The 18,559-nt window shown below is 38.8% G+C and overlaps 1 pseudogene; it reads left to right on the forward strand.

Annotated features, from left to right (window-relative positions):
• The first annotated feature begins 14,967 nt into the window (after positions 1 to 14,967).
• Positions 14,968 to 16,019, forward strand: LOC148579436 (uncharacterized; annotated as a pseudogene).
• The last annotated feature ends 2,540 nt before the right edge of the window (positions 16,020 to 18,559 follow it).

Consider the following 18,559-nt stretch of genomic DNA (forward strand, 5'->3'; position numbering starts at 1 on the left):
AAGTTGTAATCTGTTGATTATAGTGAAATTCCATCATTGTTGTGATGGAGACTGGATGTAGGCTGCACTGCACTTAGCAGCCGAACCAGGATATATCTTGGTGTAATTTTCTTCCTCTCCTACTCCATTTCTGTTTTCTATTGCACAGGAGCAAAAACCGAAAATGTCTCGTGCCAAGTGACGAGACAAAATGAAAATGTCTCGTGGCTAGGGACGAGCTAAAAACAGAAAAGTCTCCTCTGAATCCAGCAAGTGTTAGCAAGCGAAAAAGGGGCTAAGATTCAACCCCCCCCCCCTTCTCTTAGCCACTGAAACCATCAATTGGTATCAGAGCTTGGTCTCAAAGAGATCAAGCTTTGCAGCTTGGAGTAAAGATCCTCATGGCAGAAAACAGTGGCGCAAATGTGGTGTCTTATAATCTAACTGAAGGACAATCAAGCAACAGACCCCCTCTTTTCAATGGGAAAAACTATACCTATTGGAAGGAGAGGATGAAGATATTCGTACAAGCAGTGGATTACAGACTTTGGAAGATTATCCTCGAAGGGCCTAAATTTCCAACTACCACAAGTGCAGAAGGAGTTGTTTCTATCAAACCAGAAGCAAGATGGACCGAGGAAGATAGGAAGAAGGTGGAGTTAAATGCCAAGGCAATAAATCTGCTCAATTGTGCTATCAGCTTTGAGGAGTACCGACGGGTATCAAGATGCACAACGGCAAAGGAAATCTGGGACAAATTGCAAATCACCCATGAAGGAACCACCATTGTCAAGAAGACTCGGGCAGATATGCTAAACAGAGAATATGAAACGTTTGCAATGAAGGAAGGAGAGTCCATTGATGAACTCTTTGAACGTTTCAATGCTATCATTGTTGGCTTAGATGCTCTGGGAATTACACATTCTGATTCTGTGCTAGTGAGAAGAGTGTTGAGATGTCTCACAAAAGAGTGGGAGACTAAAGCTTTAATTATTTCTGAGAGTAGTAGCCTAGACTCCATAACACTTGATGATTTGAGAGGAAATCTTCTTGCTTTTGAAAATACCTATTTGAAAAAAGATACAAAAAAGAAAGGAATTGCATTTTCTTCTGTGACTAACCCCCTGGATGATGAATCCAGTGATAACTCTTCTGAAAATGAGTTTGTTTTATTTGCAAAAAAAATTCAGGAAAATGGCTAAGCTCAGAGGCAAAGGCAGCAGCACAAGGAAAGTGAAGAAAGACCTCAGCAAGGTAACTTGCTACAATTGCAAGGAAATGGGGCATTTCAAATCTGATTGTCCCAAGCTGAAGAAGGAGGAAAAGCCAAAAAGAGGAAAGAAGAAAGGACTGATGGCCACATGGGAAGACTTGGAGAATGATTCTGATGATGATGATGAAGAAACCGAGACCAAGTCACAAACATGTCTCATGGCAGACCACATAGATCAGGTAGTCTTTCATAACCCTAACACTGAAGATCTCCATCTTATGATAGACCACCTTTCTGAAAAAATAAGATGTTTTCTGCTGGAAAATCAAGAACTTGAACAGCAAATTACCATTCTTAAGGCCGAAAACAGTTTTCTAAAAGAAAAAGTGAGAGAGGCCGAAACTGCTTGTGATCTTGTTGAAGAAAATAAGCAGTTAAGAGCCCAAGTTAGGAGCTGTGAAAGTAACCATTGTGTTCTTGCATATGTGGACTGTTTTAAACAAAATGAAGAGTTGCTTAAAAAGGTTAAAAGACTTGAGGAAGACTTAGCCAAATTTACACAAAGTTCTGAAAGTTTAAATCACATCTTGGCTAGTCAAAAACCTCTTTATGATAAGGCTGGGTTGGGGTTTCATAAATCTGAAAATTCACATTTTGAAAATATTGCTTCATCTTCTAATGACATAAGATTTCAAGATCCCACCTACTTTAACAAAAAGGCAACTCCAAGATTTTGTAGACTATGCAATCGGAATGGACACTTTCCCATTCAATGCTTTTTCGGTGAAAGAATGGTTGGTAACAAGGTTTATAAAATTGTTTTTGATTACAATGGCTTAGGACATAGAAGATGGTTTAACGTAAAAGGATCCAAAAAGATTTGGATACCTAAGGTTACTTAAGCATTGTTTTGTAGGTGTGCCTAGCATCCCAAAGGAAAGAAAATGTGTGGTATATGGACAGCGGATGCTCTAGGCATATGACCGGAAAGGCAACCTTCTTCATAAAGCTTGATGACTATGATGGAGGACTTGTCACTTTCGGTGATGATGCAAAAGGAAAAATTGTGGCTGTTGGGAAAGTTGGTAAAAACTTTTCTTCTTGTATAAATGATGTTCTCCTTGTACATGGCTTGAAACATAATTTGCTTAGTGTTAGTCAACTTTGTGATTTGGGTTTTGAAGTTATTTTTAAGAAATCTGTTTGTTTAGTTGTGTGTGAAAAAACTGGGAATGTTCTTTTTGAAGCTAAAAGATGCAACAATGTGTATGGATTAACTCTTGAGGATTTAAAGGAACAAAATGTAACATGCTTCACATCTTTTGAATCTGAAAAATGGCTTTGGCATAGAAAGTTGGGACATGCTAGCATGTATCAAATCTCTAAGCTAGTTAAAAGAAATTTGGTTAGAGGGATTCCAAACATCAAGTTTGATAAGGATCTTACTTGTGACGCTTGTCAATTGGGCAAACAAGTAAAATCCTCTTTTAAATCAAAAGATGGAATATCAACCAAACGGCCATTGGAAATGTTACATATTGATCTTTTTGGTCCTACTAGAACTCAAAGTTTAGGAGGTAAACATTATGGTCTTGTGGTGGTAGATGATTACTCTAGATTTGGTTGGGTACTTTTCCTTGCTCATAAGAATGATGCCTTTTATGCTTTTTCCACCCTTTGTAAGAAAATTCAAAATGAAAAGGATTTGAAAATTGCCCATTTAAGAAGTGATCATGGAAGAGAATTTGAAAATCAAGATTTTGAAAAATTCTGTAATGACTTAGGGATCTCTCACAATTTTTCATGTCCTAGAACCCCCCAACAAAATGGAGTGGTTGAAAGAAGGAATAGAAGCCTTCAAGAAATGACTAGGGCTATGTTGTGTGAGAGTGAAATTCCTAAATTCTTATGGGCTGAAGCTGTGAACACAGCATGTTATATTTTGAATAGAACAATCATTAGAAAAGGGTTAAAGAAAACACCTTATGAGCTATGGAAAGGAACCCCTCCAAATCTTAAGTATTTTCATGTTTTTGGATGCAAATGTTTTGTGCTTAATAATAAAGAAAACCTTGGAAAGTTTGATCCAAAATCCTATGAAGGAATGTTTGTTGGATATTCCACCACAAGCAAGGCCTATAGAGTTTATCTCAAGGAGCATAGGACAATAGAGGAATCCATACATGTTACCTTTTGTGATTCTAACTTAATTCCCAGTATTGTGAAGGATATTGATTCAGATTGTGAAGAGGCTGGAACAAGTAAAGAAAATCCCAAATCTGTTCAAATTGAAGAATCTGTCAGCCCGGTTTTGTCTCGTCAGATTGTAGGAGAAACTTCCAATTTATCTCCTGAGCAGACACGAGAAACTGAAACAGTGAGACCATCAGAAGTTCATCAAAGTTCAACACCTGGCCGAAAACCTAGAGAATGGAAGTCTATGAGGGGTTATCCTCATGACTTCATCATTGGTGATCCCTCTCATGGTGTAACAACAAGATCCTCTACCAAAAGGCAAACCGAACCAAGCAACTTTGCTCTCTTGTCACAAATGGAGCCCAACAATGTCAAACAAGCTCTTGAAGATCCATCATGGGTCAAGGCTATGCAAGAGGAGCTGGCTCAATTCGACAAGAATGAGGTTTGGACACTAGTACCTCATCCGGATGGTAAGAAAGTTACTGGTACTAAGTGGGTATTTAAAAATAAACTTGGTGAGGATGGACAAGTTGTTCGTAACAAGGCTAGATTAGTGGCCCAAGGTTACGATCAAGAAGAGGGTATAGATTTTGATGAATCTTTTGCTCCGGTAGCTAGAATGGAAGCAATTAGATTGCTTCTTGCCTATGCCGCCCATAAAGGTTTCAAAATGTTTCAAATGGATGTTAAGTGTGCTTTCCTTAATGGCTTTATTGATAGAGAAGTGTATGTGGCACAACCCCCCGGTTTTGAACAAAAAGAGTTTCCAAATCATGTTTTCAAATTAACTAAGGCTCTTTATGGTCTTAGACATGCTCCAAGAGCTTGGTATGAAAGGCTTAGTGCCTTCTTGCTGGAAAATCAATTTCAAAGGGGTACCACCGACACTACTTTATTTATTAAAGCATCTAATGATGACATACTTCTTGTTCAAGTTTATGTTGATGACATTGTATTTGGATCGGCCAACATTTCCTTGTGTGAAGAGTTTGGAAAACTCATGACTAGTGAGTTTGAAATGAGTTTAATGGGAGAGCTTACCTTCTTTCTTGGCCTCCAAATTAAACAAACTCCTAGTGGTACTTTTATTTACCAAGGAAAGTATGCAAAAGAACTTATCAAAAAGTTTGGCCTAGAAAATTCCAAAGCAATGAGTACACCAATGCATCCCAACACAAAACTTGAAAAGGATGATGATGGTCAAGATGTGGATGAAACAAGGTATAGAGGAATGATAGGTTCACTCATGTACCTTACCTCCTCTAGACCGGATATTGTTCAAAGTGTGGGTGTATGTTCAAGATTTCAATCTCACCCAAAAGAATCCCATCTTACGGCTGTTAAACGCATCATTAGATACATTAAGGGAACTTGTGATTATGGCTTGTGGTATCCTAAATCTGATGAATTTTGTGCAGTAGGGTTTTGTGATGCAGATTATGCGGGAGATAGAGTGGATAGAAGAAGCACGTCCGGCATGTGTTGCTTCCTTGGAAGCTCACTCAACATGTGGTCAAGCAAGAAACAAGCCACAGTGGCTCTATCCACAGCTGAAGCTGAATACATTTCCGCATCTGCATGTTGCACTCAATTAATTTGGTTAAAAACACAATTAGAAGATTACAAATTAAAAATCAATAGTATTCCTTTATTTTGTGACAATATGAGTGCCATAAACATTTCAAAGAATCCTGTTCTGCACTCAAGAACAAAGCACATTGAGATAAAATATCATTTTATTAGGGAACATGTGCAAAAGGGTACTATTGATATTCAATTTGTAAAATCTGAAGACCAAATTGCTGATATTTTTACAAAACCTCTCTGTGAAGACAGATTCTGCACCTTAAGAAAAAGTTTGGGAATGTTTGATTTAAGTTTCATTGAAAATTTGTGAATATGTGACTCTGTTCCGTTTTGCTCGTAGGTTTGGACGAGATAAAAACGCAAGCTTGATAGAGGAGCTCTGTTCAAGGGGGAGGCAACACAAATTTAAATTCTCCTGGGCCCCACCTAATAAATTCTGACCCCACCATGGCAGTTTAGTTAGTTATTCCTTCCTTGAAAAAATAAAATCACAAAATTTTTTAGATTGTCTTTTCAAATCTAGTTGGAAGATACATGTTGTCAAATCATATCTTCTCCTTCCAACTAAATCCCTTGATTCAAGGAAAAACTCCCTCTTTATCACTTTTTGAAACTCCCATTTGGATAATAACCGTGCCATTATGGTCATTAACCTCCCATCATCTCTCTCCAATCCTCATTTATTGCACCTCTAACCTCCTTCCATCCTCCTCTCATTCGGCCATCACCCCTTCATATTCAACCCCTCATTCATCCACCATGAAAAAGAAAACCGCTGTTAGGCGAAGTAGCCGAACCCCCATTCCAAAAAACCCACCTTTCTCATCACCTCCAACCCATACACATATCCATCTCCATTCTACCTCATCCTCTTCTCAGTCACCACCCTCCAAGAAAACCGAAACCATGCGCCGAAAGGTTATTGCTCAGAAAACCTCAGGGAGAGGCAAGACAGGGAAGAACAAGCAACCAAATGTTGAAGAAGATGAAGAAGCATCTCAGACTACTCCACCTCCATCACCACCAAAAAGATCTACCTCTCATGCGAAAAGCTCTCACAAGAAACAGAAAACCTTTACTCTGCATGACACAAGCGAACCTCCCAATCTGGAATCTCTAGAGTTCAAAAACAAATTCCACAAAACTCATTCACATTTTGATCCTTCCCGCTTCCACTCATGTGCCTTCTATGAATTTCACAAAGACGTTCTTCTGCAGCGCAATCTCTGCCCCTCTTACTTGGTGAACCTTCCAAATCTTGCCACCAAAGGAATGAACTTTTCGTCTTTGTTTGATGCTCTGAAATGGACTCCTCTGACTCACATTCAGAAATTGGTATACCCGGGGCTGGTCCGGGAATTTTATGCAAACATGCGCCTGATTGGTGGGTCAATCCACTCTTATGTCAAGCGTGTTTACATAACCCTCACTCCTCAAACCATTGGTGCTGCCCTTGGGTATGAAGATGAGGGACCAAAGGTTTATATGGTTGATAAATGGGATGATCAAGTGGGAGTTACTCAACAAACTGTAATGCAACACATCTGTGCCAACCTGTCCGGGCTTGATGGATTAATCCCAACTCACAAATCCCTCGGCCCAGAGAACTCTCTGTTACACCGTATCATCACTCATATCATCACTCCTCAAAGTGGTTCTCATCATAGAGTAACAGTTTCTGACTCTATCATCCTCTTTGCTCTTATTACTTCCACTCCAATTTCATTTGCTTATATTATGACACGTCATATGTGGGAAGCAGTAAGAAGCACAAAAAAGGCTAATCTTCCTTATGGCATGTTTCTTACATGTATATTTGAATATTTTAAGGTTGATTTGTCTAATGAATCTGTTGAGAACAAAGTGTCACAGATTAAAGGAGGAGGAGTTTCGAACAAGAAAAGCAAGAAATCTGTTGCCTCCGAACCCTCTCTAAGCGATTTGGAAAGCCACCCTGAACCCTCAAAGGTGTCGGCATCCATCAGGGAGACTCTCAGTGAATTCCGCAATATGTCCAAATTAATGCTTAAGTCAAGCAAGGCTGCCCGGAAACTGGCGTATGCAAATGAGAAAGCCTGGAGGAAGTGCTATGAAAGGGTCGGTTTCATGATTCAAACCTTTGATGATGAAATGGGAACAGGAGATTCTGAAGATGATTCTGGTTCTGAGTTCAATGTTTCTGATGATTAGTGACTATTCCTCTACTTTTATTTGATATTGGCAACAATAGGCTCAATCCTTCTTTTGTTTTTTGTAAAGGCATGACTTGATACTCCCTGCCGTATGATACTCTGAACAATTACTGCTTTGTTATAAATATTATGTATTGCTCATGTCTCTTGTTGCAGGTTTTTATGCCCCTTGATGCCAAAAGGGGGAGGAAATTTAGATTCCAAAATTGAAATTGGAATAAAACAGGGGCTGGAAAAACAGGGGACAAGGGTTGAAATTTTCAAATTGAAAATTCATGACTATCCTTGTTCAAAGAATGCATTTGTTCTATTATGATCCTTGATATATGAACTGCATTTGATGTTTGATTTATGGTGATGCCTGGCTAATGGTTCATATTTGACAAACTTGTTGGTTTGAAAATTTATTTTTGGCAGTTCCTTTAAACTGTGTTATCTAACATCTGCCATGCTTTGATGTGCTATTATGTGTTTCAAAAATATTTTCCTTATTTTGAATGACATTGCTCTGATATCTGGACTGGAAAATATTTGGAAATTTTCTGAACAACACTGGTTTGTGTTCTGTTGATATGTGTAAGTTTGAGCAGTAAATCAGTTTATGATATCAAAAGAGATTTGATTATCAATTAAAACTGCTCATAAATCAAGCATTTAGCATCTTAAAATGTGCTAAATAACATTGTCATTAGAAGCTTGATTAAAGTGTTACAGGTTAGTGCTTCCCTTGGTAACATAAGCATACATTAAGGGGGAGCAATGTGACATTTTGAAAGGGGGAGAAATTCAAATTCAAAGGGAGTACTCTTACTCAATTTTAAATTTCTTTCCATTTCAATTTTAATATTGTTTGTCATCAAGGGGGAGATTGATGAGTTTGGAAAACTCTAAATTAATATGTGTGATGACTAAACATTATTAAAATTAATTAATTGCAAAATTATTTAATCTGAATTTTTATTCAATACATTGATGATTATAATTTTGCTGCAGGTTTAATCATGGGCCGGAAATAAATGTATTGTGCTAAGCCCAATTTACACTCAGCCTTGGTTTTAATAACAAAAATAAATGTGGCTGTTTTAATGTTACTTGGGCCCAAATAATTTTCTGATCTAAGCCCAAGTGGGTTACATGCTTTCCACTTGCTTTATGCATGTTCCAAATTTTATCAGGAAAGCAAATGTCATTAATGGGCCAAGATCAAATATTGTTGCTACCAAGCCCAATGTTGATGAATGTTTCCATGCCTTATTCGAATCCATGAAGCAAATGAAATGCCTAAATGCTTCCAACGGATTCCACTTCATTATTTTGAAGGATTTCAAATTTAATTAATACATTGGAAACATAAGAAAAAGAGAGAAGATTGATTTGATAGCTATTATGACACTACACGCTACTCAACAAAGGGAAGTGGGAAACTTGAATTAACTTTTACATTCTCTCTCTTTGTTCATTGATTATTGTTCAAACCCATTGAATATTTTCTCTTTCTTCTCTCTCACAACTCTTTCTCTCTTCGGTCTTTACTCAGAAAATATTGGCAGCCATGGAAGCAAAAGTAAGCTACCGAGATGAAGAGAAAGCAAGCCTAAAGACCATCACAATGATGGCAAGAAAACATACTAAAATAAAAATGAGCTGTGGCTAAGATATTCACCAAATGTGGTTAGATTTGGTGAGGTTATCTTGAGTCTTTCATGCTCAAAATGGAAGAAGAAGATTCGGCCAGCTAGAGGAGATTCTTGAAGCATGGCTTGTCTTCGATTCTGCTCAACCACCACAGGAAGTAGCTAGAGTGGCGAAGTGATGGTTGAAGGCAGAGATTGAAGCAGATGAAGTCATCATCATCATGAAGCATCAAGGGCCAGAATTCCATCTTGGAGAGCAAGCCAAGGATGGAGAGCTCGGATTGATGAAGGGTGATGATCAAGAAAGGACTAGAGGTAATTGCATGTTGGTTAATGCATGGTTATCTCTTCTCTCTCTATGTGGCCGAACCGGTTTTGTTGAAGGAAGAAGAAGTTGGTTCAGTTTTGGCTTCAATAAGTGGAGGCTCCCCTCTTCTATATTAAGGGTGGACAGCCACTGTTTGAAGCAAGGAGAAAAATTGAGAGTGCAAGGCACAGAGTTCTCAGAGCTACCTGAGCTAACAGTTTTCTCTTCTCCTTCAATGTATTCAGTTTTGTATTTTTCTGTTTAATTTTGTCATGTCTTGAGTCTCATGGTAAAAGGCAAACAGTGAGGTTTGTAATGAAAAAGCCATAGAGCGGAAAGAGGCAGAGAGTGCAAAATTAAAAGAAAAAGCCATAGGTGTCTTAGAGTTCCTTTGTTCATCTATGTTGTGTTTCATGATTCTGTGGGAATCCCCTTGTAAGTTGGGTTAGCACTTTACAAGTTGTAATCTGTTGATTATAGTGAAATTCCATCATTGTTGTGATGGAGACTGGATGTAGGCTGCACTGCACTTAGCAGCCGAACCAGGATATATCTTGGTGTAATTTTCTTCCTCTCCTACTCCATTTCTGTTTTCTATTGCACAGGAGCAAAAACCGAAAATGTCTCGTGCCAAGTGACGAGACAAAATGAAAATGTCTCGTGGCTAGGGACGAGCTAAAAACAGAAAAGTCTCCTCTGAATCCAGCAAGTGTTAGCAAGCGAAAAAGGGGCTAAGATTCAACCCCCCCCTTTCTCTTAGCCACTGAAACCATCAAATGTCGTTATTTTAATTTTCACCTTTTGTTCAGATATATTTAATTTCTATAGAAATGAAATATGAACAACAAAAGAAAAAGACTAAATTATCCTTGTTAATCTAACCCTAGTCTTTTCTCTCACTTTGTTCTCTTTTTTTGTTTCACATTGAAACGAAATTTTAGTAGAAAATATCTTTGCTTCTTTCCTAAATTCATGGAGACTCCAACAACATCGATATCGTTTTGCCAATGATTTGAGTTTGTACCACCATCACACATTTCATTCTAGAAAAAAGATGTATTTTAATCTTCTTTTTTTGTTTACATTCGTATTCTTTCTTCTACCACTATTTTTGCGCATCTTGATTTCTTTCGTGTGCGTTTGTGTTTCTTCTTCTATTATTATTTCTGCGCATCTCAATCTCTTTTTTATTCATGTTTGTATTCATTGTCTATTTCTGCTCTCACTGTCGTCTTTTATTTCTTTTTTTATCATCACTCAAATTATTGAAAACGGCGAACTATTGTAATATTAATTTTATTTTGTTGATGTGTTATATAAGAATTATATATGTATGCGTCTTTATAGTTTTAATTTAGATAATAATAAAGTTTTTATTTTTTAGTAATTTTTTTAATCTCTCTTGCATTAAGAGATTTTTTCTCACGTTAAAATTTGATGCTCTGTTTTTTCTGCCTTGTCTTTAGTATTTGGCTGCTATTAACAATTTCTATAGTATGCATATATAATATAGGAAACATTTCAGGTGCATCGGGAGTACCGGTACTCCAATTATTTTAACCGTTGATCTGAATTATAAAAAATATATATAATATATATTAATTGAAATCAACAGTTAAAATAACTGGTGTACCGGTACTTCCCGGTACACTTGAAATGTTTTCTATAATATATTATGCCCTTCATTGGTCTAAAATAATAATTTTAGAAATATATTTAAAGATATTTGTATACACCGCATAATAATTTTAATTAAAGATATTTGTTATTAAAAATATTTTAATAAATTTAAAAATAAAATAAAAAAATATTTTATTATATTTATATTTATTTAAAAAAATTAAAGTTTAAAAACTTTAATTAAAAATATTTTAATAAATTTAAAAAAATAATATAAAAAATAACAATATTCTGTTTATATTGTTTAGTATTTATATACAGTTTTTTATATATATTTACTAAATTTAGTTATTAATATTTTAATTAAAAATATTAAGGATATAAAGTATACAAAATAATAATAAAAAAGGCTGACAAACTCCTCTCACAATATACTTTAAGAAACTAAACAGCAGAACTCAGAGAACTCCGTTCCAAAACTGACCCAAAATCATACTCACCGTTGTGTGTTTATTACAAAGATTTTAGTTGACTGCAAAATCCACCATCTCTTGCATCTCTTCAACAACCATCTTCCTCCCTGTACATACCATCATCATTTCATTGATTATTTCAATTAATTAAGTCCCATTCCACATACATATATAATACATATATCTAACATATGGAGACTTACCCATAAGCAAAGTTTGGGCTGATATCTCAAGAGGCAAGGGAGGTGCTCCCACAAATATGAGTTTTCCACTTGTTTTCAATAAACCAAGCAGTGGTTCAACCGAGTGATTACCAGAAACTGTGTCGATAATACCATCATTGTACGCATAGCATCCTAATTAAACACGACAAATTGTTATGGCTACTAGCTATCTATCTAGTTATATTTAGATCATGAAACAATGTCAATAATTTATGTAAAAGAGTTTTCCTGCAACTGTTGGTGATCATGACTGATCAAGAAAGCATCGGCATCAAGCTTCTCCAATGCTTCCTTCTTCTTGCTAGGAGAAGTGCTTATTATATTAAAGGCCTTAGCAAACCTGACAGCCACGTGACCAAGGCCTCCAAGTCCAACCACGCCCACGTGCAACCCCGGCTCAGAAAGCCCATAATATTTCAATGGGCTGTAAACTGTGAATCCAGCACTAATCTGTAAGTCGATTTTGTGTCTATAACTATTTTCATTCGATATCAATATTTTGTCTAATATGTTATTTTTTTATTTAAATGAAAATCAAATTCGCGATAAATTAGTCTTTAACCTATCAGCTTAGGCGATATTGTAGACAGTCAAAAAAAAAAAAAATTTGCACGTATTTGTTATTATTTACTCATAGTATTAATTACTATGTATACATACTATTCTTAAGTACACACTATTTTCAAATACGTATAGTACTATCAATACGTATTTATATATTGATGGCATATATGCATTAATACTGTTCACTATTCGTCTATACATGTACTTTACAATTCAAAAAATATGATACTATTTACAAACAAATAATTACTAAGCAATTCAGTACTATTCACAAATATTGTATTAGTCGCAAATACGCCATTTGCATGTTTTAAAACACCATTCGAAATCAATATCTACTTAATTGTTCTCAAGTTTGGTATTTTGTAAATATTGAATAATACCCCATGTTTTGAATGGTTTGAAATGATAGCTAATTACAGTAACGTTAGCCGTAGATATATGTTATTTCAGGTAGGGATGATACTAGCTAAATATATAGGCTACATGCTGTTAATCTACTATGTCACACTAAAAAGAAAGGACTATACCAATAAAGATGAAGTCGTCCAATATTGAATATTAAATTCTAATATAAGGACCTTTTTTTATACTTATTGAGTTAGTTATTAAATTTTGATATCCAACTTGTAGGGTATAGATATATTGTTTATTTATTTAGTTATAAAATTTATTCTGTTATCTTTTTATATTTTTTAGATACAGATATCGAATCAAATCTTAATCTTTTAGCTTCTTAGTAAATATCGGCTATTTGGTGAGTTTTTAATTTCCAATGGTCGTATAATTTGTATTGTGATTTTTGAAATTCTTAACTCAAATTAATTCTTCATATATGATAGGCAAGATTTGTCATGTTTATTCAATTATGATAGTATTACATAGTTTTATAAATTTTATATCAGTAATAAATAATAAAGGTAACTTAAAATTATATGTTTATAAAGAATTAAAGGTGGATGAAAAAGAAAATTGTTCGTTACTTGGTGATTTCGGGTGCTCGACGGGTCGGGTGATGATGGAAGGATGAGGGGGCGAAATCCTGAAGTAGCACAGAGCGGGTTCCTGGCTTCTAACTGGAGACTGGTGGAGTTGGTGGCGCGACGGACGAGAGAGAGGGAGGTGGCCACCTGCGAGGACACTCCAACGATCAAGTCAGTGTCCGTACGAAATGATAGCCATATTAGGAAAGGTAACGTGTACCTTGGGAGGAGTGCTGTCCTCTCCCCTTATATACTGTGCTGGGCGGGTCCAAAGATGACCTAGCCCACTGGCCAGCACGCCTATGAGCTGTCCCTGTCCACGTGGGGGGAGAAAGGTCGTTCCGGACTCCGAGTCGGGGCTTCGGGTGTTGCCCCGAGGAAGCCGACCCGTCCGGTTTGCTAGGCGTGGTGGTTAGACGTCGACCGGGTCGGGTGTTAGGATCCGACCCGTTGGATTTCCCTTCAGGAGTAGTCTGGGCCTGGGTCAGGGGTGGTGCCCCGACCTGGCGACTAGTTGGGCTGGACCTATGATAGTTCGTAACAGTGCCCCCAACGCGTTGGCCCTGAGGTTTGGAGCTCGTGGCTAGGCGCGTTTGTCCTACTCGCCGAGATGGGATGTGTTCTTCTTCTCAGGAGTTCGTTGATGGCGTTTCGTGTTTCTCATGCGTGGTTATCTCGTTTCTGGTGCCGCTTCCTTGGCTTTTGTGCGGGGCATTAAATGCCCCGTTGTTTCATGATTTGAAATTTGTGTGAAATGTCAAGTATGCCCCTATCTTTTGGCGCTCTTCCTCGACGGTTACACTCCTTGCCCCCTTTTTATTTTCACAGCCTCCTCATTTCTTCACTCTTCTTTTTCCTATTTCTACTTCCTGGAATCGCTGCTGCTTCTCCTCTCTTTCCTACTACTTGCTCGTTCTTCTTCATCTTGCTTTTGTTGCTGCTTCAACCTTTCGGCCTGCTTCTTCATCTTTTCTGGTACGTTGATTTTTCATGGTTTTTGTTTTGCTCTTACCTTTTGGTATTTGTGCGTTTTCCTTTATGCATGCATGGGTTTTTGCTTGTTTTCGTTGCTTCTTCTTTTAGAGGGGGCACCACTGGGTTTTCTTTGAATCTTGCTTGAGTTCTGGACTAGTATAGGGGTGTCTGGGGGGTGATTTTGCCTTTACTGTTTTAAGGGTTCTCGACCTCCTGTTTTGACTAAGTGGTGTCCCCACTGTAGGTATGGCCGAGCGCCTCATTCTTCCGAATCAGGCTCAGCGCCCACTAGCCGACTTCGTTGATCACTATGCTTGGGTTTCTTCTAATGTGAAGGACACCGCTTCTAAGGTCACGAAGGAGGGCCTCCAGGATTTGCGCCAGGCGGGGCTCTTATGTGGGGGTGGTCCCGAGGAGGCGCTTTACCAAGTTTACGTCCTTGCTAATCGCGAGCGCGTTTGCCAAAAGAACTTGGCGGCTCCTCGGGTCGTTGACTGGTTGTGGGTTTATGAACCCATGTTCACGACCTTGGGGGTTCGCCTACCTTTCTCCCCCTTTGTTATGGGTTTGCTGAACCGCTGCGATGTAGCACCATCGCAACTGCACCCGAACAGCTGGGCTGCCATCCGGTGCTTCGAGGCGGTTTGTGAATATCTGGAGCATCCGACCTCTGTAAATGTTTTTCTCTACCTCTTTCTTCTCACGAACCCTTCTTGCCAGGGGAAGGCGAAGAAGGGATATATGTCCTTTAGGGCCCAACAAGGTCGTATAAATTTTGGCCTTTTCGAGGACTCTTTCCATGGTTTCAAGTCTACTTTCTTCAAGATTAGGCCAATCGAGGGTCATCAGCCCTTCTGGCTTACTGCGGAGGGGGAAAGACTGATCCTGACTTACTGGAGTTTCGGGGCAGGATCTGACTATTTGATAAAAATATCCTATGACTGGCTGAGCCCGGAAGATCGCAATATTTCCGACATCTTGTTGGCTATTTTTGGCGAGAAAAATCTTAAACCTCGTATGGTTATGGGGGACCGAGAGGCCGGTCGGTCGTATGTTGGTGAGTTTTTTACTTTTTGTATTTTGAGTGTTTTGCCCTTCAATTGCTCACACCTTTGTTTTTTGCTTGCAGTTTCCATGGCTGGCGGGAAAAAAACTTTGGCTGATTTGATGAGCCTCATCCAAGGGGATGGTGAGGGCGGTGAGGACTCCTCGGCGACTCCTTCGGCGATTCAGGACCAGGGAGACGCCGGGGAGGGCAGTGGTCGGGCTGACGGGTCCGACCAAGGTCAGTCGGAGAAGGTTGAGGCCCCCCAGAGAACACTTCGGGGAATCCGAGTGTGGAGGCGGAGGCTCCTTTTGAAGAGGAGGATCTGGGGTTTGTTGATGATGACTTGAAGGTCGTTAGCAACCCCAAGAAGAGAAAATGGAATTCCGGGAAGGCGCTTTCGGTTATGGATAAGAACTTCGATGCAGGGGGCTTCATCGAGTCCCAGTTGCTCCCAGGCACCGAAGAGTTTTTTCATGATGCCGACCTTTCTGGGCAAGCGATGTGGATCTATCGCAGTCTTCTCCGAGCTGCAGCTATTGCCAAGAAGTTGGAGCTTGTCTTGGAAAATTACCATGCTATTCTAGTGAAGCTTCGGGACTCCCAAAAAGATCTGATTGACTCAAGATCTCGGGAGGAGTCTCTGAAGACAAAATTGTCTGAGCAGGAGAAGAAGGCTGAGGAGGATGCCAAGGAGATCAACAGGCTGGTGGACTGGGACAATGCCTTGATGAAAGATATGAATACTGCTCGTGGTGAGGTTGCTGCTGCTGAGAAGAAGGCCAAGGAACTTGAGGAAAAGCTTAAGTTGGCGGAGAATTCGGCAGAGGCTGCTCGCCAGGAGATGGCTGCTTTGAAGAAGAAAAACAAAGAGCTTGCGAAGGGGGCCCGGGAGGCCGTGAAGCTGACTGAGGAGGGGATCAAGCTTCAGGTGGCCATGCTGGCTCCCGACCTCGATCTTTCCCAAGTCGATGCTCTCAAGACTGTCGAGGACGGGAATATTGTTGACATCTTCAAGTCTTAAGTTGGATACTTCTCTCAACCTTTGTATTCCTTGCTTTATCTTTGTAATTTGTTTTTATCCTGGGGCCTAGTTTAAGGCGCCCTTTAGTTGTAACAAATACTTTGGCACTTTTATCTTAATTAAGCCGCTTTCTTGGTTATTGCTTGCTTGCCCGGGCCGTCGGGGCTTTGCTTTTGTTATTTGTTTTTGCTTACTCGGGCTGTCATGGCTTTGCTTTTATTGTTTTATTTTTGCTTACTCGGGCCGTTGCGGCCTTTTGGTCTACCGTTTTTATGGTATTTTACTGTTTTGTTGCTTGTGGCTTTAAGCTGTTTTGCTTTGGGTCCCTTTGGTTCCCGGGGTGATCAGTCCCGGGTTCCCGTTAGGTCGACCGTTCGTTATTTTTCGTCATTTTGTTGTTTCGACATGAATCTTGCAAAAAGACAAACTTATCATATACGCATTGTTAAAACTTTGAAGCAAGGAAGTGATGTAATGCATAATTAAGTGAAAGATAGTACAATGTAAAAGGAGATTTTTTTTTAAAAAGGGGGGAGGATGAAGTCGTTAGGTCGTGTGGTTGCTTCTTCTTATGAGTAGAACCTCCTCAGGTTTGCCATGTTCCATGTTCTCGGTACCTTTCTTCCATCCAACTTCTCTAACTTGTAACCTCCTTTGCCGAGGACCTCTCTTACACTGTAAGGGCCTTCCCAGTTTGCAACCAACTTGCCTTCTCCTGGGGTTAGTAGCCCTATGTGGTTGCGTTGTAAGACCAAGTCACCTTCTCCCAGGCTTCTTTTTAGCACCTTGCCATTGTACCTTAGGGCTATCCTTTGCTTTATCGTTGTTTCTTCTAGGTGCGCCATTTGCCTTGTCTCGTCGACCATATCTTTTTTGATTGCTTCACTTCCTCCTCCGAGGAGTACCCTTGGACTCGGTTCCCTGACTTCGACTGAGATGACTACGTCGACCCCGTATATGAGTCGGAAGGGGGTTTCGCCGGTAGATGATTGGAGGGTGGTCTTCTAAGACCATAGGACCGAAGCTAGCTCGTCTGCCCATGAGCCCTTCTTTCCCTCAAGCCGCTTCTTTAACCCTTTTAGGATAACTTTGTTAGCTACCTCCACCTGGCCGTTGGTTTGGGGGGTGTTCGACTGAGGAGAACATTTGCTTGATTTTTAATCCAGCTAGGAATCCTTTGAACTTCTTGTCAGTGAACTGTGTCCCGTTATCTGATATGACGGTTTCTGGGATTCCGAACCTGGTGACCACTTGCCTCCACATGAATTTTTGGCAATTCGTTGAAGATATGCTAGTCAGTGATTCTGCTTCTACCCATTTGGTGTAGTAGTCTATGGCTACTATCAAGTATTTCACTTGCCCAGGCCCAGGTGGGAATAGTCCTAAGAGGTCAACTCCCCATTGGGCGAAAGGTCGGGGGCCATCATCAGGTTGAGTTCTTCGGGTGGTGCTTTGTAGAAGCTGGCATTTTCTTTACATTTTTTAATGAACTCCTGGACGTCTGACATTATTGTGGGCCAGTAATATTGGTGCACGACATATGTTTTTCGGATCATCATCAGGTTGAGTTCTTCGGATCCAAGCATGGTTAGCTTCTTTCATGATTTGAGCCCTATGCTTTACAACAGTACCATTTTCGTCATGCCTATTCCTTCAAAACTATGTTTCACCACAAATTCCAACAATAGAATTATTCAACTACTTCCTATATTGATTATTAGATCTTACTACATACATACCATTTATTCATTAATTTAATTCCATTATCACTTCATCAACTATAGTCGTTGCGTCGTTTTCAACATAACCTTTTAGTGAAACTATTTCAATGGCCAGTTTAGGATGAATATTTTAGTAGGTATGCGGATGATTATTTTAATTGTTACGTAGATGATTATTTTGATTGAATTGGGTTAGTTATATATAATTAAAATATGTTGGATGTTCAATTCATTAGATATGCAGATGATTATTTTTATCCTTAAGTTGATGGTTATTTTTACTATGCGTGAGCGACGACGAAGGCAACGTGTGGCAAGCCAATCAGCAATGGTGAAGTGGGATAATTATTGATGAAAATGGAGTGACTGCCAGTTGAAAAAGAAGAGGATATTGGAGTGAAATGTTTTGATAAATTAGAGTTTGGGATGATTATTTTTTAAAATAATTAAATAGAATTTTTTATTTAAGTAATTTATGGAGTATTTTTTGTTTTTTATATGTATTGAACTAAATATCCAACCCATTATTCACATTGTTAAAATTTCTCATCATTTTTTTAGCAGAGTTCTTACTTAAAAAAGTGATACCTAGCTATATGTAAAGATTATTTAGGTTTCGCCTTATACAGTAATGATTAATCTTATGCCCGTAACCTCATAATTCTTACCGTATAGGCATAAGTGAAATTTTAAGAAGAAATATTAGACATAAGTGTAACTTCCGGTGTCCATTTATGTCAATAAAATTAGGTTCCATTTTGAAACAAAAGCCGCACGTTTTGTGAATCTTGAGCCATGTTTATTGGAAAGAATATGGAA

This window comes from Arachis ipaensis, chromosome B10, assembly GCF_059453495.1.
Source record: "Arachis ipaensis isolate K30076 ecotype BB chromosome B10, ASM5945349v1, whole genome shotgun sequence".
In the NCBI taxonomy this organism is placed as follows: domain Eukaryota; kingdom Viridiplantae; phylum Streptophyta; class Magnoliopsida; order Fabales; family Fabaceae; genus Arachis; species Arachis ipaensis.